The 24,497-nt window shown below is 41.2% G+C and overlaps 2 long non-coding RNA genes across 3 annotated transcripts in view; one reads left to right on the forward strand and one right to left on the reverse strand.

Moving 5' to 3' along the window:
• LOC110468636 (uncharacterized) overlaps positions 1-24,497 on the reverse strand; it is a 495,198-nt gene that overhangs the window by 78,747 nt on the left and 391,954 nt on the right. The window lies entirely within an intron of this gene.
• Positions 2,645-24,497, forward strand: part of LOC146767041 (uncharacterized) — a 30,234-nt gene continuing 8,381 nt past the window's right edge. The window contains exons 1-2 of one of the 2 annotated variants that reach the window (XR_014956118.1): positions 2,645-3,789; positions 22,000-22,053. This is a non-coding gene — a long non-coding RNA (uncharacterized LOC146767041). The remainder of the gene's footprint in view (positions 3,790-21,999; positions 22,054-24,497) is intronic. The other variant, XR_014956119.1, reaches the window with a different exon arrangement.

The following is a 24,497-nucleotide window of genomic DNA, read 5'->3' on the forward strand; positions in this document are numbered from 1 at the left end:
TACCCCTGTCTCATGCCAGCATGATCATTTCTGCAGCTGATTTTCTCAGTTCACTTTACTGTGCAATCTGGCTTAGAGTTAGCAAGAGAAAATGTGTTTTTTTTCATGAACCAGTTTCCTGAACTTTTTCACTATGAATATGCAAAGAAGGAAAATGCTTCTGAATACCTAAATTCTTCATGACTGCAAAGGGAAAGAAAAGCTTTTCTAGTATTATCCCATAGGAAATATTCCATATTCAAAGTAATAGCCAGTCTGCAGGACTGACTCCTGAAGCACTACTACCTTTAAAAGGCACACAAAATTTCCCCAGTACAGACCCATCTAAAAGGGCAATGGTTATCACACCAGTTACAAGGGGAGCAGAGCCCACACTGTGGAGGAGAAGACCAGAGCCTCAGTGGAGCTCGGTGCCCTGCCACACAGAATGTGATGAGACATCTTGATTTGTACAGCTCTGGATCCAAGCCTGTATAAGGGAAGGGAAAGGTTTATCCTAGGCTGGTTCTTTTATCTGCATGAGATTTCTCAAGTCAAAGAAGAGCCAGCTAAGCAGTGAAACAAAACAAAATGCCTAATTCCAAAACTAGCACTGCTAACCTACCAGCAGAGCACTAGTGAAAACAATCTGCTACAGTTGGCTATGTATTCATCCTAATATTTGGAAGACATCATGCAGGGGGACTTCAACAGGAATAAGCCCTTTCTGGTTTTTGCCTGTATTTCATCCCAAGCCTCAACTCTCAAAGATCTAATTTCTCTTGCTAACATAGCTTAAAAACATGTCTGCAATAAGGCAGTGTTTCCCTTAAACTCAAATTAATTTTAAAAACAATTTTTTGTATATAAAGTCGAGGCAGATTTATTTTTTTATTGAAAATTAAAGTTTACTTTTGGCAGATGATGAGGGAGAAATGGGTTAGTGGAAAGCAAAGACATATTCTACCCTTGACTTCTCTGTCCGGTCATCTTTCCTCCACTTGCCAGAAATTACAAAGCAATTGAGTTCAAAGGCACCACAGATTGTGAGTCAGAGACTGGATTTCCAGCGTGTTTACGTTGGATGTATTTGCAGAATGGTTGTAGCGAGCGCTGCAGTCCTACACCACAGACATGCCCGCACTTCCACTAGACGCCTTCCAGCACCTGATGAAACAGGAATTCCTTGCTGGGTGGGACTCCCTTACACCCTGCATATTCATACGTTCGGAAGAAAGTATTTTCATATTGGCATAACAGATTCCTCATTTGTGTTTTTTTCTTGTTAAAACACAAGACCTGGGCCAGACTCTGGGCTGTTGTGGGTACTCTGAGCCCGTCTCAGGCGGCGGGGCAGCACGGCCGGCGCAGGCAGGCATGGAGCCGCGGAACTCCTGCTCCCTCTGAGCCTGGCCGGGCTGATGGAGCCGCGGAACTCCTGCTCCATCTGAGCCGGGCCGGGCTGATGGAGCCGCGCAGCTCCTGCTCCCTCTGAGCCGGGCCGGGCTGATGGAGCCGCGGAGTTCCTGCTCCATCTGAGCCTGGTCCGGCTGATGGAGCCGCGCAGCTCCTGCTCCATCTGAGCCTGGTCGGGCTGATGGAGCCGTGCAGCTCCTGCTCCCTCTGAGCCTGGCCGGGCTGATGGAGCCGCGGAGCTCCTGCTCCCTCTGAGCCGGGCCGGGCTGATGGAGCCGCGCAGCTCCTGCTCCCTCTGAGCCGGGCCGGGCTGATGGAGCCGCGCAGCTCCTGCTCCATCTGAGCCGGGCCGGGCTGATGGAGCCGCGCAGCTCCTGCTCCATCTGAGCCTGGTCGGGCTGATGGAGCCGTGCAGCTCCTGCTCCCTCTGAGCCGGGCCGGGCTGATGGAGCCGTGCAGCTCCTGCTCCATCTGAGCCTGGTCGGGCTGATGGAGCCGCGGAACTCCTGCTCCATCTGAGCCTGGTCGGGCTGATGGAGCCGCAGAACTCCTGCTCCCTCTGAGCCGGGCCGGGCTGATGGAGCCGCGGAGCTCCTGCTCCATCTGAGCCTGGCCGGGCTGATGGAGCCGCGCAGCTCCTGCTCCATCTGAGCCTGGCCGGGCTGATGGAGCCGCGCAGCTCCTGCTCCATCTGAGCCGGGCCGGGCTGATGGAGCCGCGGAACTCCTGCTCCCTCTGAGCCTGGTCGGGGTGATAGAGCCACGGAACTCCTGCTCCATCTGAGCCGGGCCTGGCTGATGGAGGCGGGCAGCTCCTGCTCCATCTGAGCCTGGTCGGGCTGATGGAGCCGCGCAGCTCCTGCTCCATCTGAGCCTGGCCGGGCTGATGGAGCCGCGGAGCTCCTGCTCCCTCTGAGCCTGGCCGGGCTGATGGAGCCGCGGAACTCCTGCTCCCTCTGAGCCGGGCCGGGCTGATGGAGCCGCGCAGCTCCTGCTCCATCTGAGCCTGGTCGGGCTGATGGAGCCGCGCAGCTCCTGCTCCATCTGAGCCGGGCCGGGCTGATGGAGCCGCGCAGCTCCTGCTCCATCTGAGCCTGGCCGGGCTGATGGAGCCGCGGAGCTCCTGCCCCTTTCGTGCCCCATGTGTGCCGGGCCAGGCTGTCACTGCACAGCCTCGGCCCGGGATCAGCACAGCCGCTGCCAGGGCCCGGGGGAGCGGCGTGGCAGCGGTCTGTGCCAGTGTGCGATTAAACCAGACTAACAAGGGGCCTCGCCCTGCTCCCCGCCCCTGGCGTTTTCCTATGAGCCAAACCTTGCGCTTCTCTAACCCCACGGTGAACCTGCTCAGAGAAAACACAGTGGGAGAAAGCACACCCTACCAAATGAGCAAACCTGACAACATTGCTGCCAGATTTCCTCCCTCCACCACTTCAGCCAAGTGCTGGTGCTGCTGCAGCCAGCCAAGGGGCAAGGAATGCAATGTCTTAACCATTAGCTGAGTCCCATTCTGAGAGCATCCATCACTGGATCGTCTTGGTTAACGTGCCTAATCACATCCTGATGAGACACATACATTCTTAGCCTGCTGTAGACCTTAACAAGGGGATGGACAAACATAGCCTTGAAAAAGCTGCCCTGACAAGACTTAAACACATAGAGGATGTTAAATCTGCCAGATAAGCTCTGCACTCCTTTTTAAGCAGGAGGGAAACCCAAGTTCTTTTGAATAAATAAGAGTTACAAATAGAGGAGGCGCTCATATACAACAACAGATGTTATGACAAGGCCATTTTAAAGAAGCTTTCAAGTTTTGAATTTTTGCAGTAGTATTTGTGCCCCAAGGATGCTTGAGAGAAGCAAGAAAAAACACAGATGCAAAGAAAGCAATAGTTAGAAGTGCAACCCCAGGGAAGGGCAGGGAGGGAGGGCTCTGTAGCATGAAAGTAGCTGAGAAGTGAATATGGAAGCTGAGAGCACTAGAAGTACCCATTTGGGGCACAAGACACCTTGGTCGATGAGCAGACCCACACAGGAGAGACACACACATTGTGCACATAGAATGCTTCTCTTCTTCATTTAAAAGGCATACTTAGGTCAGGAGCTCTCTCTGGGCTAATTGCTTGAGCCTGAAATGGCACTGCTGGTGTCTGGGAAACTGTTTCTATTTATTATCAACCTGTCTGTTCCCCAGGCTGCACCAGCACAGAATCTACAGGCAAGATCAGACCTTTCGGGAAGGGGATGTTATACTGCAGTGCCAGGCAACTGATACCACTGCCTCCTCTGCTTGTCATCCAAGGAAAGCTAAGGCTCTTGTTTCAATTATTTTTCACGCAAGCTGCTTGTGTTAACCAGCTGTCATTATTTCAAATGGAAAACGTGGTTGGTAGAACAGGTTAGTAACTTGTGTTGTCCTGTTTCTAACTGGTATCATGTTATCACATGCTAGTGTCTGCAATGTGGACACAAAGCACCTTATGGCAAAACACAGTATTAATCTTTGAATTCCTGTATGGTAGCAACTAAAAAACAAAGCTACTCTTTCTCTTCATAAAAGAAAGAAAGAAAAATAATCAGTGTGGGGCAAAATCCCCCATCTGTAAGGTTTTTCTTTTCTACCCTGACAATTTTTGTGTGTGAACTGTAGCAGCTTTTTGTATTGAAAAGTGGCCACTCCTAACTGATGAGCTCACTGCTGTTTGCATCCTGAAGAGATATTAGGACAGAAACTCAGCAACAGCAGATCAGCTGCTTTACTGTAGAAAAGTGAACAGTAGTGATTTATGTCACCTATGAATCAAGTCATCCTGCTTAAAGACACAGCTTGCTCCAGTAAGGAACCTCACTCAGCTTACAGGGAAGGAATGAAGCAGCACTTAACCAGGTCAAAGGGCATGTGGGGAACTACAGATATTTCCAAATGCACGGACAAAAAAAGACCAACCAGTGGACTTCAAAGATGCATTGTAAAAAAATCACTGATTATACCAGTACACTAGTCCTATAAATTTTTCAGGAGACTCACACAGGCCAGGGCACATTTGATTACTTCATGGTGTAAGTGTAAAAGCACATGTCCATGAGAAGCAGCAAAAGCATAGCTCCTCACACAGCAAAATGCCATCTGGAATTCCCTGGTACTGGTGGAGTGAGCAGCTCAGGCTGGAGTTGACTGCAGATTTCTACATTTACTGAAGAGGTGCAGTGCTTTTTTCCCCTGCAGGGGGAAAGGAATAGGTGGAGGTAAACCCTTCTCTTATCAGCCATATGCTACCCTTTCCCATTGGAAGTCATACCTTGTTATCAGCTCCATCTCCCCCCTTCCCAAAATGCAGATGCTGCAGTTTGTACAGATGCCATGTGGTTCATGACATAAGACCTTGGGGGAAACAATACACTCCTGTTGTTCAACTGATGTTAACTCTGTGTGCTCAGTGCACTCTAAGAATCCTTTCTTAGATTGGTGATGCCATTACTGCAAATACCAGTAGAACTACAATAGACTTTATCATTCTTTCCTGCATTTGAATTTCATCTTGGATTGGTTGGTGCAACTTTTTCCAGGAGGCCACAGCTAGTTCCCATTGTTTTACTCTATACAGTTATATTGGTATTTCTAACTATTTCAGGACAGCAAAAACTTGTTTGCTTTTATTTCATCCTCCTCTTACTTATGGATGCAGTCATAGGTTTAAATGTTGTATGGCTCACAGTTGACAGCTGTGTAGGTTTCTTTTCCCATATTCTAAAAATACAGTTTGCCTTTCACAATTTCTACTACATGCCATTCCTACTGCTCAGTTGTTAAGCAACAAAGCACATAAAAAAAATAAAATTAGAGGGTGTCAATTCAATTTAAAAGAAAAAAAGCCACTGAAAAACCACATCACTGAGTTCTGATTCAGAAAAGATCACGTTCGTACCTGTGAACAGGTATGAACATTGCTACAGTGTGCAAGGACTCTGTGAACTTACACCACAAATCAAATTATCCCTGCCATGCTTGTAGGGAAATACCACGGCACACTGTCAGACAGTCATGGTCAGTATATCTCTTTGAAAAGTTAGTTTCTCTTTGGAAAGTTAGTTTCTTCAGCAAGTAGTTTTCAACTAAAAAAAAAAAATATAAGAATTTTGCAATTTCCCCCATTTTCTAGGAATGCTTTGTTTTGATTTGCCTTATTTGACAGTTACTTAATAATTATTCAAGTCTGACATTATGAAAATTAATGTTATTCCATAGTATAAATTATCTTCAGAGGTCAGGTGGGAAAAGAGGATATAATAATGTCCTTGAAATACACATTTTATCATTTTAAATTAGAACAAAACCACAACAATTTAAAAAAATGAGTGTTCTCACAGTAATAATTTTGCCTCCTGACTGATAATTTGTTTTTAAGACCTCTGCACTTTTTGCTTTATGAATGATCTGCTGAATGGCCCTGTACAAGTCACTTATCCTCATGCCTCAGAGCAGATTCAGCTGAGAGAGATACACAGTAGCTATAACCATGTGTCATTATGCTGGGGCAATGCAGTGTGTCAGCCTAACTTATCTTATTCTACCTACATGGGGTGCATCCATGCAGATTTTGCTTACCTAGACAAGTCTCCCATTTGTAATTTCTAATACATGGGGTAAGGAACGTATACTGCAACTGCTCAAAGTTTAGAGAAATAACTCCTCTCTCCCTGCCCCGAACAACAACAATCATTTTTCCCTCTGTCTCTTGTGACTGCAGTTCATGGAAGCAGAGCTGCATACATGATGAAGCTCAAGGCAATGGGTAGCTGTTTTCAAATATCTGAGGTACTGCTTTCAGCTGCATAAAATGTAGTGGTCTCCTGCTCCATGACAGCAAGAAAATTCAATGCCTGTTTTTATGCAATAGCAGAGAGATGTGATTGAAATGGCAAATACACTCGAAAAAGAGCAGCCACATCCAAGGGCAGAGGGCACAAGTGTGTGGGCAGCAGCCCTGGGAGTAAGTTTCTGAGAGCCAGGACCATGTAAATAACATTTTGAAGTGCATGATTGTAAGCTGCCTGTGAGAATGTCAAGTTGCTACACCTCTGGTGTCTGCAGTCAAAATGCACCCCATAGTTATGATGCTTCCCTTCTGAGGAAGCTGCAGGTTTAGATGAACTTTCTTGCTTGAGTGAAGACCTTTCCTGCTAACTACAGATCTATATATATGTTATCAATTGTGCCATTCTGGAAGCACTTAATCTGTTAACAGCAGAATGTTAGAGGATATTACTGCACACAAATGCAAAGTCAGAAAGATTATATTAAGCACACATTAGGATACCTGACATTAACTGCAGCATGTTTACATGGTATATCTTCCCACAGCTTATATGCTTTAAATGCCCTTGCTGAAGTGGCAGTTTCCATTCCACAGTCACCTGAAAGAGATGTGAGCAGGAGGAAACTCTTGAAGCTGCAGCTCTGTGCTAGCCATATGTTACTTGCAGATGCAGAAGACTTTTACCTATTAAAATTCAGAGCAGCTGTGTTCAATGATAAAATGATAACTAGTATCAGCTCTTTCTCCAGGGAGCTGAGCCACCATCATCTGTGTGAAGGAAAAACAGTGAACTGTTTCCAGTGAACTGGATGGAAGTCATAGACAGCCAAAGGAAGGACATAGGATCCCAGGAACTGGTTTTGTTTGCAGCATTTATTCAGGTCAGCTCGTGAGGTGAGGAGTCCTTAAAGGACCTGCACACCCCCAAAAATCAGACTTATTCTAGTATATCCTTAGCACTTCCTTCACTCTGTGTGCATGGGAAGCACCTTTTTCAAGTTGCCATTCCTATTAGAAGCACTTTTTATAATCTTATCCTTCTAGTTTCAGCCTCAGCTCAGCACCCACTATTTAACTGGCAGCGGATCCTCTGTAGCTGTGTGAGCAGCCAACAAAGGTCTTCCCACTTTTTATTTGCTGCTCTTTATTACAACTGGAGCTGGAAAATGAGATGACACATCAAAAGGATTTGGTCTGGATTTCAAATTTCATAGTATTCAGGGTTTTGTTGATTCCCTCATTTTGGATTCAGACCACTTTAAAAAGTCAGTCACCAAGAGCTCATTTCAGCTCCAGATATCAAGTTCCCTCACACAAACTCAGTATGACTGGCTACACAGTTCTAAACCATTTCACTCTGAATTGCCTCTTACATGCTGCCCCTCACCCTGATGACTGGTCTCTGGTAGCATTTGACAGTGACATCCACTATTACCCTTACTTTGCTCTCACAATTGCCCTTCCCAGAGTTGCCCTTTCTGTGGCAACAAGGGGGTGTTGCATGGGCCAGCTGACCCTTCTGTGCTGGGCTGCATGCCCTCCACACTCCACATTCATCTTCTCTTGAGTGATATTGTTTTCATTAAGGATTCAAATCCATTAGTGGAAGGAGGCTAGGGACATAATGCATCTTCAATGTTTCTTTTTGTGAACACACATTTTTCCTTCTCTCTTGTAATTCTTACATAACTTTAAGTCTTTACTTTAATTAAGCCTTGAAACAAAATCACTCAGTCTTACTCAGCAAGTGTGACTGGTGTTCTCAAATGAGAGTGAGTACAGCCAGTAAATCTACAAGCATACACTCCAGTGGGCACACATGTCAGCCTCCTGCCAGGGTTGCATGGGCTGTGAGGATTGGAGGAGTCAGCAACAAACTCCTTTTTTCATGAAACTGCACATAGGTGCACTCTTTTCTCTGAGATGTCTGGTGATTTTCTTATTTCTGCCCCTTTTGGGCAGTGAGTCCAGAGAAGGGTGGCAAGGAGGCCGAATGAGTCTTCAGCCTTTCTCCCTGCTTTGGGCCCAGCAGTCTGCACTGTCCCAGTGCACAGAACACATCCATTTAGCTTTCTCCAGGATCTAGACTTTCCTGCTGGGGGAGGTCTCTGCCCCTTGCATCTCACTGTCAGCTCCAGATCCAGTGATGCCCTCAATCAGTGCCTGGGATCATTAAGTCATGATCAACATGATTTTGATCAGTGCTTAATCAACTGCAAATCTAAAGTCTTGGAAATGAAAGATTTCCCCCACATGCTGTGCTTTTGCATAAATGCGAAAGGCTTCAAGAAACACAGCTAGGGATGAATGACTTCAGTACAGACAAAAGTATGTTCCCACAGATGTAATATATATGCAGGACTGTTGCTTTTTAAAATTCCCTTCTTGTGTCAGAATAGGAGACTTACATGCCTTTCTTAATTTAAATATGTGTTGTTGCCACCAGATTTCTAAATGATTTTGCCTATTGATAGTAGCACCCCAACCAAAATGTGAAGGTGACACACCATCCTGTGCATCTCTTTATAGAATGATATTTTCATTCATTGATTTTAGCTGAAAGCTGGTGTGGTCAGGAACCTTGCTTCACTGGTCAGTCAGTACCTGCCAGTGACTGAGAAGCAATTTGCTGTTGGGAATAATGACAGTTTTTCTCCATCACAGATTCAGTGGAATTGCAGCATGGTAGTGGCCAGCAAAGATGTTTCAGAGCAAATCACAGCCATCACAAATAGGTGCATGCCAGAAACTCTGCCAGAGCCCCAGTGCAATCACAACCACAAGCTCTTAGCAATTCTTACACTCAAAGGCAGTTTGAGCATCCTCTGCCAGTTTTCTGTTATTAATTTACTAATGTTTTGAGGCTGTAATTATGATCAACAACCTTTCCTACATATAGATACAGACCCTTAAGCTGTTGTCCACTCCTACTAGCTTTACTTTTCTCAAGACTTAGATATCAATTACACTTCTTCATTTTTAACCTGGAGACATCCCTAGTTTTTGTTCTTGCAACTGCTCTGTACGATTTGTTCTGTCCTCTCAGAAGCTTCCAACCTACATACTATTTCACTTAACTCCCACCCCCTCCTTGAAAACCAGGAGCATTTTCAGAAGCCTTTCTTCCATAGTCTTGTGCCAACACACAACCTGAAAAATCCATGGTTTTTTGCTTTTCACAGCAAGTTTTATCCCTTCACTCTGCCCTTACCAATCATATAAGCAGTGCAAGAAAATTTCCATTTGTGCCTTCTGAGACAGGGTTCAGTACTGTTTTCTGTACAGAGTCACTATCTGTACAGACAAGCCATAAAAGACAGAAGGAACCAATGTGTGCATTTAAAACCAGGGGAGCAATGAAAAGAACAACAGAGTGAATAGTTAAGAATATCTTAGTACAGAATCTTACCAATTTTTCTATTCAGCATTTGTTTAATGTATTTTTAAAAAAAGTATTAATTTCTATTCATCTGAAAAAAATCCAGTAGCTCTTAAATAGTAGGTTCACAAGGTCTTTTGCCTTGCAAGCTTAGAAATGTTCCCTCCTCCTCTCAACACTGAAATATGAAACCTGAGAAATTGCAGATTTTTATATGCTACTGAATCACTTCAGAGGCAGAAGAACAATGCATCTCCCCTCTGAACAAAGTTGTAATAACTACAAGAAACTGTACAGAATTTAAAACCAATATCTACAAGAGCAGGCCATTTTTATTATGTTAAATGTATGGGAGCTGTTGGTTTTGGTTTTGTTGTTGTTGTCATTTTTAAAAGCAGGTTCACCAGGGAAGATGGGACAGTAGCCTTGCTATGGCCACAGTTACACAGAAGCAAGATGAGAAGATGGACAAATAGGAAACTCACTGATTATTTCCATTTACTTTCTCTTTCTCGGGGATAATAATAGAAGATAGTGGTGGAGATGGATACATTTTAAAAATCATAAATGTAAGGTGCAATGAGGCAGCAATCCACAGCTGCAGAGCATAATAAAATAAGGAAAACATAAGTATAATATAAATTCCTATGCAACCAGTGAAGATAGAAAATATTAAAACTGTAAATGGGACAAAGAGTGGAAGAACATGGATTACTAAATCATTAATGTGCAGTAAAATTAGTTTTCATATCAGTTAAAATGAAAACTGAATTTCTCCAATTGCCATTTTGGTTTTGTGTGTAAATTGATTAACAGTAGCAATTTCTGCTTTTAAAAAAAACAAACAACCAGCTCTCCTGTCTCCCACAAAAGAAACCAACAAACCAAAAAACCCAAACAAGCAAATCTCAACAACCAAAACAAGAAACTCCAAAGGCCATCTAACTCTCCCATGTTTTAGCATGATCCCATAAAATAATCAAGTTTTATGAATAGAAATACAGCCCTTACTTTTGATTATGATTTTTTCTCTTTCATAAAATCCATAGAAGACACTTAAAGTCTTTGGAAGGTGAGAAAGAATAAATCAGCTATTGGTGTTTCAGAGAGCTCTGGATGTAGTCAAAAGATCTGATGCAGTTCAGACACAGAAGAGTTTAGAGGTGAATGTTTTGTTTGCTCCTGGAGATAGTCTGGATTGTTTAGGAGCAGAAATTTATTACTGGCAGTGAGGATGCATCTGATTTTCCATTACCTGCTATTACTGGGCAGAGGAAGGGTCACAAGCAAATAAAAGCTTTCCAGTCTGCCACATCTCAGGTGAGTTAACACCAACCTGAGTACGTGGATTTTCAAGTTTTGAAAATCAATAGCCTTGTGGCCTCCCCTAGCCCTGCATCTCCACTTCCCTGCTTGTGTAACAAGGGAAATAATGAAACAATGCTTCATTATCACCTAGGGTGAAGAGCAGAGGCTGAGGCTCAGCTACAGAGCAGGAAAGGAGACCCATTTTATGAAAGTGGGAAGTCACAAGCAGTAAGCACAGGATGCAGCATGAATAACTTTGTTTTCCTTTTAAGAACGAGCCAAATTCTTTCCTAAAGAACATTTGCATCAGGCAGCAGTAATAAACTCCCAGGCCTCGATGCATTGCTGACACTGTCCTTACCCCCTCAAACAATGGGCCACACTTCAGATCCTTTGAGGAAAGCAGAACACATTTGGAGAAAGGCACAGGGGCCTTAAGTCATATGACAGAGCCTATAAAAACAGCAGTAGGCACTGAGGCTGCTGACAAGTGTCCAGGCAGCACTGAGAGCTCTGCTCCCTTAATAGACAGATCTAAATAACAAGTCTGATGTTTGTGTTTAACAGAGCCCTTGATAAATGGGTCTCTTCCAGAAGCAGCACAGTGAAAATCAGAGCACCAGCTGAACACAAAAAGTGCTGGTAAGGTAGGAGATTGCAGAGGTTTCTGGGGATATTTTCCAAATGAAATATTTTCATGTCCTCTATGAACCTGGCTCACCTCCTTATCACTGAACATGAAGACTGGCTTTAGTCATCAGTGACTTATGTGGTTTTAAATTGATCCAAAATCAGTGGCCTGGAGCTTTCCCTGAAAGAGCATTTAAGTACCACAACTATGTTTTCATCTCTGCCTTTAGTCTTGGTTCATCTCAGACAGACAGTAAAGGCTTTCAGGAAAATGTCTTTTGGGTAACAGGGAAAAGAGGAAATAACCTCTGCTATCAAAGCTAAAACCATCAAATCATGGAAGATTTTAGATTGAAAAAGACCTTTAAGATGACTGAGTCCAACCATTAACCCAACATTGCCAAGTCCACCACTAACCCATGTCTCTAAGTGTGACATCTACATTTTTAAGTATTTAAAAAATACTTCTAGGGGCAGTGCCTCAGTGGCTTCCCCAAGCAGCCTGTTTCGATGCTTGAGGAAACTTTCCATAGAGAAACTTTTCATAATATCCAACCAAACCTCCCCTGGTGCAACTCATGGCCATTTCATCTTGTCTTGCCACTTTTTACCTGAGGGAAGAGGCTGACCCTCACCTGGCTACAACCTCCTTCCAGGTAGTTGTAGAGAGCTATAAGGTCCTCCACCTCCATGTAAGCCCATAGTAATTACAGCTGATCTTAATTTGTGCATCTTAAATTTAATGAGCTATGTGCATAAAATGCGAAGTTGAACAATTTTGAGTACACTGGTTTATTAACAGGGACAATCAAGTTAAAGTCCAATAAAGGTCATAACAACTTATTGTTTTAAATATCAAGTTACAACATTCACATCTATCATGAACTGCATGCTTGTGTTCAAGTACTCATATGGGGCTAAGATAAAGCTTTTGCATAGGATTTAAAGAAAACCATTTTAAGCTTCCATACTCTGGGAGCTAAAGCAGCAAAGAAAATTCTCTGCCTCTCAGTACAACTTGTTATACAATTAATTTGATCTAGGAACAGAGTATTTACAGGGTAATTTGCAATATGTAAACTGTTAAGCACAAAATGGCACTCTTTAAGTCATTAAACACAATTCACCTTCATTACAGGCACAGTTGGGATCCAGGGATTTCTTTTTTTGTGAGTGTGAGCAGAAAAAAGGGTTGTTGTCAGGAGGATGACTTCTGTAGAATTTAATCAGGTCTAATACCAAGTATAAGTGATCAAAATTATGTTTGATCAACACAACTCACAAAATATTTCTTCTCAACAAGACTCTGATATTAAGCTTATTAATGCACTCAGGAATTCACCTTTAATGTGCAACTCTAGGAGCACGAAGCAGTTAATGTGATCACAGTCAAATTGCAATTAGGTTTCATCAAGACTGATATAATGGTAATTTCCTTCATGCTAGATAAACTGTTAGTTAAGGGACTATATCATTGTTTTACATGCTTTCTGGTTTTAATAAGCATACAGACTTGAAAAAGCCCAGTAGTGGCTGCTTTTTAGCATGTTTTAATCATCCCAATCATTCCTAAGTCTAGGACTACATACAGATTTAACTGTTTCACTGAGTGGTTTTAGAGATTCAAATTCAGTTTTACTTCCTGTGATTTATACATCTGTAAGGGCAAGTAACATTTTCCTAATTACCCTGGATCTAATTAAATATAAATTACCTTTCTTCGTGTGAACTTCATGCTGATTTCAACCAGCAGAAAGTTTGGGTGCAAGTACCAAACACTACAGTCTTGTCTGTAACTTTGAAAAGATGGATGGGCCAATGGGCAGGTTCATTCTTGTGTGCAGTTGCTAAGAGCTCTCCCAAACGAGATACATGCAGCCTGTGCATGTGATTTCCCATCTGCATTTACAATCTAAAGAATACATTCAAAACCACCATTCTTTTGTACAAACAGGAACAACTCCAGAGTCAGTATTTATGTAGAAGGCAGTTGGCTCGAGTCTTATTCATGTGGATGACAAGAAGAAAAAAGGAAAGTGTTTCTGACTAAAGGAAACCTTCAAAAACTAAAGAAAACCCAGGTGAAGTCAGTCTCCTATAAGAACTCAAGAGACTTTCACGCTGGAGTGTAAAAGGTGTAATGAGAAAGTAGAATTTTCTTTTTCTGAGAGATGTGAAGCTGGATTCAACATTGTCCTACCATCTTATTTAGAGCAGATATCCTCTAATGAACCTACAGCACACAACTTGGAGAGCTGACAACTGCCAGGGATTTTGAGTAAGAGAAAGAAATAACTCATTTCCCAGCATCCAACTGAAATACAATTCTTAGAACATGGACTTTAAGAAATATGAGTAGGTTTTCAATACTTCCTTTGATTATTTTTTAATTTTAGTTCAACTAGATAGTCTGTCTTGAGGTGGTATTTCTTAGACTACATGATTATGACAAGAGACCTTTTAAAAATATTTGTATCCTTGATCATAGAGTTATTCACCTCTCTAACATTTTAGTTTGATGTATAAAAAATTAATAGAATGATCCAGATTTTTTTAGAGTTCCATATAAATTGAAATCACAGAAACACAAGACAGAAGGGATTTCAATAGAGCACGTAGTCAAACTCCATGAAGTAAGAATCAAGAACACTTAAATCATCCTTAACATATTTAAACTGTTCTTAAAATTGCTGCTTAAGGAGTTTACTAGAATGTCTCTGTGTAAACCACTGCAATTTCTGAACACACAGAATTCAGAACTTAAGGACATTTATTTTCAACATCATTGTAGGCCACTGAGCATAAATATTCACAAGTTAAAAATACCTGAGTTGTACTTGAAAGTTCCATATTTCCTGTAAATCTTTTACTTTGTGGCATAATTAATTAGTGTTTATTAAAACTTGCTCATATGCTCTGCCTTATAGACATCATTTTTCTATATGTAGACATCTCCTGTAGAGTGTGGCGTCCAAAATTATTTACCAGCTAAAGCCTCAGCCATGCTTATCACTGTGATACAGATACCTCTTATTTCTAATGTGACATTTCTGTTAGTACACCCCAAAACAAGTTCTTTCTTCTTTTGCAACACTATCCTATTCCCTGCTTATACTTGACTAGAATGTATTTTGAACTTTCTAACTGCTCTGTTTCTGACTGCACGTATTGAATTTACTCTTGTTGACACCAAACCATTACCTCAAGTTATCAAGATGTCTTTGAATTACAGTCTTGTCTCTCAAAGTGCTCACAGCCAAACCCTTTTGGTGTCACCCCCAAGTGATGTAACTGTATCCTATATTTCACTGTACAAGATACCAGTGAAAATAATATAAGAGCTGAGTGTAGAACTGGTCCCCGTGGATATCCACTTGAAATTTCCTAGTATTTGAGAAAATCTTTTAACAAGCTGTGCGTTCCCATTACAGTAACACATCAGCACTGCCCTTTTCCAATACCCTTTGAGAAAGCAATGTTAGACAATACCAGATTCTTTATGAACAATATATCCTATCTACCATTTTCCTCTGAATCACTTATCACAATCTGATAAAGAAGAGAATTGTATTGCTTTGATGTGACTTATTTCCCACAAATATATCCACCTATATTTTAATAGTACTATTGTCTTCCGTGAAGAAACTAATTCCTTCTAAGTAGATAATTCTAGAATATTTGTGGAGATTGATCAGTCTATATCACTCATATCTTTATTTTTCAATTTTTTTTTAATTTTTGAAAGGAAGATTCCATGTTTATTCTTTCCCAGTCTCCCATAAGCTCACCAGATTACTCAGAAGTTATTTTGGTTCATTTCCTTAAGTAGTCTAAAATGAAAAACCTCTGGTCTTGAAGCCACATCCCTCACAAACTAGTGATTAGAAGTGTCTTTCAACTTTCTTGTCTGGTTCTTTCTGGTCCTGTAGAAATTCACAGTGTAAGTAAATATGAAATGGCAAATTGCTCAATACTTATATAATGACATATATTTACACTAATGACTTGTGTGACGTGATGTAGCAGCTCATGAAGCAAATTACTCTTCAATTCCCATTTTAGTGATACAACAACACTTGTGGCTGAGTAACAGTTAAAAGAAAGGTAAACTAGAAGTCAGGTGTAGATGGTGTAGAATGGAAAACTGTTGATTGTTGTTGTTTTTGCACTGCAGTAAGAGCACAACAGAAAATTTAAAACATTTATAGTTTCAAGTCCAGTTATCTGCTACTAATAAAATAGTTTCACCTGATGCATCTGCCCTATAATTCCTTGACATGTTTTTGTACTGCAATCATATTTTTTTCTCTTTGAAACCAGTTTTGTCCTCTGTGGTCCTCCTGTCCTCACCTTGAACGACAGGGAGTATACTCACTGACCGAACATGGAAGGTGGAAAAGGTGGAAAATTTGTCATGCAGCAATTGTAAGGAATCTCTTTTTTAACAGCAAGCTAGAAACTTCATTAAAGATCAAAGAACAGAGTTTTCTATTCCCACTCCCACTTGCAAAAAATCCCCATGGAAATTTCTGGATTTCTACTTAAAGGAAAATTATCTTAACTCCTGATACTTTTTCTCCTAGAAATCTACCCCTGATAACTGAAAGTTTGGTCTGAATGTTAAAATGTTTCTATGTCCCTTTACTAAAAGACAGCCAAAGGGCCAGAATTTCTTTGCCAATGAGTAGAGTACAAATATGCACAGGTAAGAAATGGACAGTTTTGTACAAAAAAGATTTCTACATAGTAGAGGGGAAGGGAGAGGAAAGGCAGGAAGGACTGACACTGAATTGTACAAATTAAAGAAAGATGGACTGACATTGAATTGTGCAAATTGAAAAGAATACTATGCCCCTCTTCCTTTCAAAACCAACCCATAGTAAAAGCAAAATTCAAGACCAAGAAACACTGCCAGAAGTGTTTATTAGCATTTTTAAGTACTTTTTCCCCCAAAATTATCTATTCACTTTTTACATGTCTGATTAAAAGTCTCTTCTTATGCTGTACACAGTATATGCTGAAATGTAGGTCCATATGTGGGGCCCAATGATATCAATAAAGCTGTACTTCCTGTGGAATTAAGCTATACTACACAGATAATAAAATTAGGGATGTTTTTTTCAAAGTAACCAGAAACTGTAAGCATAATGTGTATCTGGTCACATATTCATGAAGTTATGAATGGCATGTCCCTGCTTTCAGTCCCTTACTCTTCTGTGATTTGCCATAAAATAGCAAGTTTGATAAACCTAGAAGCAGATATATTTCAGATTAAAAAAAAAACTATACAAATATAATTCTCTAAGAAAAGTTGGAATCCTAGGAGTTAGCAGCATTAGGAATTATTTCAAGGGCTAAATATCACAGATATTTTAGACACTACAGACTTTATAAATTATTATGATTTCAAAAACCTCCAAATATTTCATGAGTTAAATTGTATAATCTGGCCAACATTTACTGTAAACCAAGTAACTAAGCTGCCCATTAATTCAGAGAGCAGAGTGTGATAATAAAATTGCTCTTAAAAATGGGAGTCGTTGTGAATGACTGCTTTTAACATTTTAATAAGCATCATTAACTTCATATGAAAGGTTTATAAACATTTACTTTGCAAAACTTCTCTACTAGCAATAGGATAGATTTCATTGCTTGTTCTTACAGAGGTTCCTTTCTTAAATCATGAACTGAAAGTAGGCAATGTGCAGCCCAAACTTCACTGCAAACTGTCAGACCATATAAAATATTATAAACCTTCTCCCATTCCTGAGATCTAGTTCCAACACATACCATAAGATGGTCACTTATATTCTACAGAGCTCACTTTTCTTTGGATATTTTCCTTCTTTGTCTGTTGCACTTCAGGCAAAACCTTCCTTCTCCCCATATTTAATGGAATGAACCTATTAGCAGTCAATCATTAATTCCTAGGGGCTCAATTCAGTAAAGAAAAAATTACCTCTGCAGTTGTCTGCTATGAGATCTGATGGCTGTGCAGATGAAGAGTCTGATCAAAATAGCTTATGTGGAAGTAATAAAAGGAATACATTGCAGTTACATGGCACTTTCTGACTTAAGAATCTTCACATATTAATTAGCAAAACTTCACAACACCCAAGTGAAGGAGGTAAAGACTGTGAATGCTTCATGAAAGGATAACTGAGGTATAATGAGTTGAAAAGTACTTCCAAGGGAAAACAGTAAATTGTTGCTGGACCAGGGACTAAAGTTGCTCAGGAAGTCACTCGGTTTGTCTGTGCAGTTTCTCACACAGCACTGCATTTCTGTAGGTAAAAGTTTTAACCACACACAATTTCCTTTTCCCCCCCTCTGCAATGAATGCCAGTTCTTCCCTGCTCTTTCCTGTGCCCCTTTGTCACCCACGCCCAGCTGAGTGTGCGTGCGTTACCCCTGATGAGCAGAGGAGTGTCACCACATGTGCTTGGTACAGAAGTCTAAATATCATACACTCAGCATTTCCTGACACGTGTTATGGAAACAGGAAATTTCAAAGAACACTGGGTACTTTGTGTGCTGGACTGGATTGGAAACAACAAACACAACTAAGTTTACTGTCAGAGAATTTCTAATGAAGTCATTGCTCTTATTTGTTCCTTGCAGCATGGTCTGTTACTGCTGGGGAGGCGTTTTATGCGCTAATTAAAATTTGGCCAGGAGTGCATTTTTTCTGGTAGCAAGGACATGATTCTTTAAGAGATGTAAGAAATACTGGCCAAAGTCTTACTGCAAACAAACAAATATCAAATTAAAGGCACTCTTATTGGTATAACTTATTTGCTCACAACCCTCAGTATTTGCTTACAACACCGGTATACTGTCAAACCCATTCTTTTTAGCCTAGTTTCTAAGGAAAAGAATAATGAGATCATGCTACCAGCCTGTCTGTCAGCCCTAACCCTAATGATCTTGAACACGCCAGCCAATTTCAGCCACATCTGACAATGCCTTCAGGACACGGGTCTCAAAAATCTTCCTCTCCTAGGAGCTTAATGAAATTCGGGCGTTGGTAGAGGAGAGAAAATGGCTGTATTATTGCCTTCTCTGAGGAAAAGACACAGAGAAAGGAGGCTTTCTTTATGCAGCTGGCAGCAGCTAGCGGGGCAGTCGCGTGTTGTGCGGACTGCCTGATCAGCAGAGCTCGGCAGTCAGCACCAACAGCCAGAATAGAAACGGGGAGGGCAGGGACAGGGTGGGAGTAGCACACAACTGCAGGGAGCAAGGCAAGAAACGTGTGACATTGCATAGGGAGTGCTTCTAGGAACAAGGGATGGAGGAAGGGGACAGACAGAGATTTAGGAAATGGCAGGGGGGATGCAGATCGTGTCTTTGGGAGAGGGGGAGGAAATGGGGCACTGGGTTTATGGGGGAGACCTGCAGATACTGTAGGCAGGGCTGCCATGGGCTGGCGTACTGAGTAGAGGAGATGTAGGTTAATTAAACCTGCTGCTTCTGGAATCATTCATTAAATTACCTGCAGCTTCTGCACGAGAAAGGTTGGCTGCTCAATGCCTGGATAGCATATTGTTTAGGACAGGCCTTAGACAGGAGTGGCTTTCAAACACAAGAGGGACATTAAAAGGACGGTGCTTTTTGCTTTTTTTATGGTGGGCAAATAGGCAATGAGTCAGTTCAGCTAAGGGGAATGATTTAGTGATTGATTTAAGTGTCAGGTTTGAAATCACTGCTGTAGACTCCTTGAAGTTACAAGGTCATCTCAGCCCTTCATCGTTCCAAGGAAGAAAAATTAAGTGCCACGCAGTTACCACATCTGGTCCTGGCCTTTAAAAATGAAAGCCTATTTGTTCTACATAGATTTGAAAGAATCTGAGGAACCTGCTCACATTTTCACACCCCCTAGTGCTATGTAGCAACCTGCACAATACAGATTTGTGCGTTTACCTAGATCCAGCTGATAAAGTATATTGCAGATATATAAAATATACACATATACATATTTAAAAAAAGACCTATAATACAGACTACAATATGAATGAGCATACATTTTGCACTGAAAAATGAGAACGCTATTAATACCAGTGCTAAGCATCACTCTGTGTGAAGAGATGACTGACAATTTACCCCTGCTATGGCAGCCACATGAAATTATCCCCTTTTCTTCCTTTACTCAAAGTAACAGTATAGTGCTCAAGTCAAATATCAAAATAAATTAATTTATGACAAGCTCTGTACCACAATGACAATCATAGGGATTCAGCAGAAGCAAACCCGCTCACAGGGAGTTTTATTTGAATTTCACCCGACCCACATATTTGGGTGTTCATGATCTGTCATGTTCAGGAGAATATCTTGACTGAAAACAGTCAAACAGCTTCTCTTTATCAGCTCTGCACTGACTCTGTGACAACTGAGCTGCATACTGGCCAAACATGGAATTGAAACAAGTCCCTTACTACCAAAGGTTACCTCACTGCTGTCCATTCTTGCTTCTTGTTTGTTCAGCACACAGGGTACAGTGGGGTCCTCCTGCATGGCTGAGACTGCAATGTGCTGCAGAAACTGTACCTGCACTACAGTACTGATCATAAACACTGGCCTCTGGAACTCTCAGTGCATCAGCTTTCCATCTCAGCTGAACATTCACTATTTTCAGATTCTCAGTTTTAGAGAAGAAGTCAGATTCAACCATTTCACACTGAAAACTAATAAAAAAGAAATAACCCAAAGTGGAAAAATTAATTTCATGCCTCTTTTAAAATAAACTTAACAGAACAGAGAGTAAGCCAGGTAATAGCTACTTGTGTTTTCTGTAAGCTACTTTGACAAGAAATCAAATCAAGTCAGGGAAGCATGTTTCTCCAATATAGAGAATGTAGCTATAATAACTGTTACATTAGCTAACACAAATTGAGAAAGCCTCCAAATCTGTGACTTGTCTCCACATGTCAAAAGGAGCATCTGGTCCTGTGATTTGCTGAGAATGAAAAATACAGCTCAGTGTAGGGGGAGGGCTGTAAGTGACTCCTGAACAAAGGACACAGCTATCTGAGTGCAGAAGGTGTCTGGTTTAAGTTCAGTTTAATCTTTGCACTTTTGCCTTCAATGTTTGAATGTATCCCTTCAGATGGGGGAGGAAAAGTCTAAATGAAAGGAACATCAGGTATTGTTGAAACTCATTTAAAGTGCAATCTGCAATAGGCAGAGACTTAGGTTGCTGACAGAATTATAGCATCTGAGGGGCCTGGAGAGAGGGGTCTTAGCAAAAATGTCTGTGCTTTCAATCACAGATAAGCCTTGACTTTTTTTCTTACATGGTCTGGGCTCTGTAAGAAGTCACTGCTCCTGAAAGAGATAAACTAATTATAATGAGTTGGGCAAGGCACAGAGCAGACAAGGAATGTGCAAACTAACTACACACACAGAGCCTGCAGGGAACCTGAGCTGCTCCTGCTCCATTCCAAGCCAAAGGCTCATTGAGCTGGCCTGAGCTCCCAGCTCTCACTTTAAGGGGATGGGTGGCATGAGAACTTTCACACAGAGTTTTACTCTAGAATAGAGTAAATGTACTTCAAGTATTGCCAGTTTATCCACAGTTTACTTATTGTCTCTGGATTTCAAAACTCATTTGAAAGTATCTCTATGTCTTCTTCATAGTTTTGTATTACTTAAACCCCACATTTTAATACTGACCTATAATTTCTTCGCCTTTATAGGACTCCAATGAACAATGGTTATTGATCTCATCCTCTTTTTCCCACTTATCTGCAAAACACCTTCTCCCCTTCCTATTCCAGATCACTGGGCTAGTTCTCATGCAAAACTTTCCTCCTTGCTTCAACCAAGGACTGACTGACCCTATTCATCTTTCCTTTCTCTTTCCTCTAGCTTATAGAAATCCTGCTTGCTTGCATTTTTTGCTCTTTGAAAACTTATTTTTCTTTTCTTGTCATTGACTCAACCTTTTTCTTGAGACGCTTCTCTACTTCTGCAAAGTTGAACTAGGTCTGCAGAAGCAGTTTTATCCACTCACTCATTTTGTGAAGGAATGAGATCTCTGTCCTTTACAAAGTTGGTGGGATAAAAGGTAAAAAACAAGGGACATGTAGAAACACCTCATATAGAATATGAAGGAGAAATTAATCTTTTAAGGAAAAGAAGTCTGGAGGGTCTCTGCCAAGAAGTCAGAGTATGTAGAAAGCCCCAGAAAGAGGGATGCAGTTAGTTTCTTCCATAAAGAACAACTTCAGTTTTACAAACATGGACTCTTCTCATGCTATTTTCTAAGACGGAAAAATTAGAAAAAATGTGGCAAGGTATATAATTATTAATTTTCAAAATCCTCAGCATACCACACAACTCCCTAACCCTGCATTTTCCAGCATATCCAATCTCCTCTAATTTCATGTGGTTTTGACTCAAAGCTAAGCTCCAAACAAAACAAATGTATGCATTCTTTTTCTGCTGCCCTCATCTGGTTATCTGTCCCTTTTCACAGGCTCTTGGAGGTCAGACATCACGACTTCAAAGTGTAGCTGTAGCCTAGCTTGTGGTAAGTATTTACTCCTCGTGGTAAGTGCAAGGGCTAATACTGAAATGCTTTGAGGCCGAGACTTGGAAGATGTCAGAAATCCTTCAGTAATTTGTATGCATTGTTTCACTCAACTTTGCTCCCAATACCCACAGTCCTAAACTTTTATTAAAAGTGCATCTGTATTGTATTGTTTATCCATGTTGTAATTTCTACTGATTTCAAGCAAGAGACTATAGAAAAAAGGGGAGAGAAAACAATACACATCATATCTTGAGCTGGTGAAAATAGCTATTGATTTACAGAGCCTTTACTGTAGCTGATGAAGCCAGGTTAATTTACTTCAGGATCTAGACAAAAACTGTGCAGGGCATTCCCCAGCTGAGTGTCACTGAAATCCAGGTGTTCCTGGATGTGCTTTGATACAGACAGGAAAATATTTTATGTGCTGTGAAGATATCACAACTTGAGAAAAAAAGCACACATAATGCTTTTAGAGTTTAGATGTGAAACCACTTTGTGGCCTCATTTAGGTAGATTTATTTCACTGCTGACTCCCTTCTTGCACATTCAATCTAATACTATAAAAATCCGACCTGACTTATGGAAAGAGTTGATGTCCTCCAAAAATACCTGAAAAGAAATAAAATTACAAAGTTCTTCCCGCCTCCTAAAGAGAACAGAAAATGGAGCCTATTTTTAAAGATTATTTTTACTCAGTTGTACTCATTGTTTCTGTAGCATCCCTTGTGAATTGTAAATTTTATAACAGATGGTTGTTAGCCTGTGTCAGTTTTGAGGAGAAAAGATAGTGCAATCTAACCTCCAGTAAGTTAGTAAACATCTTTATGCAGGGAAATAAGACAATTGAAAGCAGAAAAATTCGATGGAGTGATGATTCTTGGTACATTTTAGATATGCATTATTTTGTCTATACATTGATTGCCTTGAACCAGGGCATGATCAATTACCTCGCGTCTAAGGCACTGTGAGCATTTCGTATTCTTACACCAGCACGTTATGAATCAGTCAACATCATTTAGAAAAAAGGCTTTTTGTTTGAATATATTCCTTTCCTTTTGGTAGTGCCTGGACAAGCAGCTTCTCACTGAACAAGTGACCTTGAGAAAGAAATGCCACCTCTCCAACAAAATGTGCCACAAGCCAGGTCCTTCCAGGATGCCACAGGATGCTCAAAGTGCTCTTCTGGCTGGGACAACTGGCCAGAGAATGGGAATCCAGTGCTGAAAAGCATCCAAGTGAGACCTGAGACAGAGTATTAGTCCTGGCCTCAGGTACTTCAGCCCTATGTTCATCACAGCAATTAAGCATAGGAGGAAGGGGAAGGTGAAATTAAGTTGGAATGTCTCTCATCTTGAAGCCAGTGTCAATTTTGCCATTCCTTGAGTAAAGACCTTCACCACAAAATAAAGACTTTCACCACAAAGTATACTAAAAGTTGAGTAGATTCTGAAATGATTTTACAAGTACTTGCCTTTTTTGGCAAGTGCAAGCCCTGCTTTTTAGATTTTGGGTTTTTTTTAAATTCCCAATAGGAGATCTATTTCTGCAGCCTCAGATTCATGATACTGCTTTTGTAATTTTCTGGAAAGTTCATATTTATCTGGAATGCAACTAGCACTGAAACTAACAAGAAACATCTGAGAAATGCTGCTTTATTATCACAGTAGAGCCAAAAAACCTTAAACAAAATAAACTAGCTCCTTTTTTGGGTATGGCGTGTCCTCGTTTATAGGAACTGTTTCCCATTTTATGTGTTGAATGGAGCCAGTCAAAAAATCCAAACAGATAATCCATTTGATAATTTGAGAGAGAGCTAGTAACCACTCTTTAAATATGCAAGTAAAAAGCAAATAGATTTCATATGAGTAGTCACTGTAGCTTCCTCATTGCCAGAGCAACAAAACTTATTAAATATCTAAAATAATGGAAGTTAAAGAAAATAAGAAAAAGGCTATTTTCAATATTTCCACTTTGTTATTTCCAGCCTACATGTTCCTGTTACCTCAGATCAATTCCTTTATCCTTTAATTCAAATAAAGAACATTTTGCTGCCCAACATAAAGAACATATGCTGCCCAAATTATTCTTCTATAACTTGAAGTTCCATTAGAGCACATGTTAAAATAATCTCCTTAATCAAGAGTGACCCAGTGTGATCCTTCCATGCTGCACCCCGGGGGACGGGCAGGCCTGCAGAGCCTTGCCATACATTTTGGGATGGCCTTGATGGGGCTGGAACAGCTCAAGGCAGCAGCTCCCACCTTTCCTGCACGCCTTGGCTGGCACAGGGAGCAGGCAGGCAGAGGCTCCCTTGTGTCCCCAGGCCCTTGCAGGGCTGGGGCTCTCCATGGCTTCCCACTCATTCCCTTTTGCTCCTGGCATGGCCACTGTAAAACAAGTGAGATTTGTACTCAAAATAATTTTTAAATAGGTTTCAAGAC

This window comes from Lonchura striata, chromosome 6 (assembly GCF_050655825.1).
Source record: "Lonchura striata isolate lonStrDom1 chromosome 6, ASM5065582v1, whole genome shotgun sequence".
NCBI classification, from domain to species: Eukaryota; Metazoa; Chordata; class Aves; order Passeriformes; family Estrildidae; genus Lonchura; species Lonchura striata.